Source organism: Octodon degus, unplaced genomic scaffold (assembly GCF_000260255.1).
Source record: "Octodon degus isolate 3935 unplaced genomic scaffold, OctDeg1.0 scaffold00039, whole genome shotgun sequence".
Lineage (NCBI taxonomy): Eukaryota > Metazoa > Chordata > Mammalia > Rodentia > Octodontidae > Octodon > Octodon degus.
The window spans coordinates 11,339,712-11,341,994 of NW_004524615.1; positions in this window are offsets into that span (position 1 = coordinate 11,339,712).

Genomic DNA, 2,283 nt, shown 5'->3' on the forward strand with positions numbered 1-2,283 from the left:
CATACACCATGATGCTTCCAGAACTGGTCCAGAAAGTGGCAAGGATGAAGGGCGACATGCTCAAAGTTGGGGCCAGGAGAATTTTGAGGAATTCAAAATAATGTCTTTTATTGTAATAAATTATTTTTGTTTTAAATATTTACCTTATGTTTCAGTCACTTCTCATATTGACCTAAGGTTCTTCCTAAGCCCAGAACCTGAGGTCAGGGTCCTCATGGACTCTAATGTGGGCCTCTGTACCACCCTAACTTTGTGTGCTTTACCCAATTAATAGTGCCTAGATGGGTAAGGCCAAGTCTCCAGGCTGCAGTCCTTCTGTTGTTGGCCCACAGCTGGTAACACTCACAGAACAAGATGCTGCTCTCGTTATCTGTTCTAGGGAAGCCTATTCTTCCTGCTAGCTTGCTCCCCAGAGTCAGTCACAGGTTGCTCCTTTGCAAATGCATGAGAGGGGAAGTTTCTTCATCCTTGAAGCTAAGCAATTCGTCAAACAGTATGTTTTATTTAGAATCTAGGTGTTTATCAGTGGGAGAATCTTCTGCAGTTTTTCAGCCCTATACTGCCAGAATATAAGTCTTAGGGCCAGCGAGATAGCTCAGCAGACTAAGTGCCAGCTTAGGCAAGTGCAGGGACCGGGGTTCAATCCCTAGCACCACATGCCACACCAGCCCCACCCCCGGGCACGCTGAGCTGGCAACAGAGTCTGGGCATGGTGGCGAGCACCTGTAATCCCAGTCCTGGAGAAGCTGAAAAAAGGAAGATCACTACGAGTTCAATCTGTGTGTGAGACCCTTAACAACAACAACAACAACAGCAAAAAGCATTGTATATGACTTAAAACTTCATTGCAATTGTGAGGATTAAAATGCGATGGTGGTCCTAATATGGTACCCATGTAGTCTTTGGTCTCTATCTGCCGTGCCCAACTTCTCCCACACACTCTGTCTTTACAGTATAACCAGAATCAGCTGTTGGTTTGAGCTTTCTCCTTCCATCACTGACAATCCTTGGGGGAAGTTGTCCCGGAGATTGGACGCATTCCAAGAAAACACTAGGTTCCAAAACATTGATCAAAGCAATTGTTCTCAGCTCTATCTGCAGATTAGAATCATTTGAGGAGCTTTTAAATATTCTAACATTCAGTCCCATATCAATGCCATCAGAATCCAGGGCCCAAGGATTTGAGTACAAAGATAAATGATTCATAATCTCTGTCCCAGATGAGCTTTCCCATTAGATAGGCAGACTATTCAAAATAGTATGACATCACCTATATTAAGGAGCTGACAGGGATCAGAAAATGCAAGCCCTGATGCCACTTTGCCATTGGATTATTTCAAGCTGAAAGGAACTGAAAATCAACAGATGCAGAAAGCAGCCTTCTCAGAGATTTCCTTATCTGCCTAAAGGCAGAAATGAGGACTGCCATAAATCCTGTTCTCCACAGGAGTTTTACAGCCATGAAGATGAAAAGTCGGCACCAAGAAGAGTCTGCAGAAACAGCCCTTACTAAAATAGCCTGTATTTTCCATTAGTTTCCCCATATATTTATCTTCCACAATTTACCACTGCCAGAAGCTTTAACCCCTTTTCCTTTGTCTCGTTTCTTCTCCGCAGTTTATGGGCCTTTGTTAAAATGATATATAAGCTTACACTCTAACTACTTCTTTGGGCTCTCACCTCACTCCTGTGCAGTCCCTGTGCACATAAAAATATTAACATCAATAAAGAAACATAGGCCTTTCCTCCTACTAACCTGTCTTTTGTCAATATAATTCACAGTCCTCAGGATCTGAACCAGTAGAGGAAAAGGATTCTCCTCCCCTACAGAAATGTATAGAGAGAAGGGACAGGAAGGAAGGGAATGCTTTTCCCTTTGAAGAGATGAAGGGAAGAAGGGCAGGGACAGGTGTGTAGATGATGCCGGAGATGCTGTGCTGCACCTTGAGGAAAACACAAGCATTGGCTGTGCAGGAAGAATTCCAGGCAGAAGAAACAGCAGAGGCAAGCCATGCAAGCAAGAATGTAAGCACTTCCACGTGGCTAGAGATAGCCTGTGTGTTGAAAAGCCTTTTAGAAAGCTATAAAAGTCATCGAGGTGTGGTAAGGAACATGTGCAGGTCTAGCACTCAAAAAGCTGACACAGAAGAAAATCAAGATGAGCCTGAGGAAGAGAAAGAAACAAACAAGCAGGAAAGGTATTGGGGGCCCTAAACTGGTTTGGCTGGATTTATACTTTAGGAAGATGTGCGGGAGCAACAGCCTTGCTACCGCAGTGCTGCT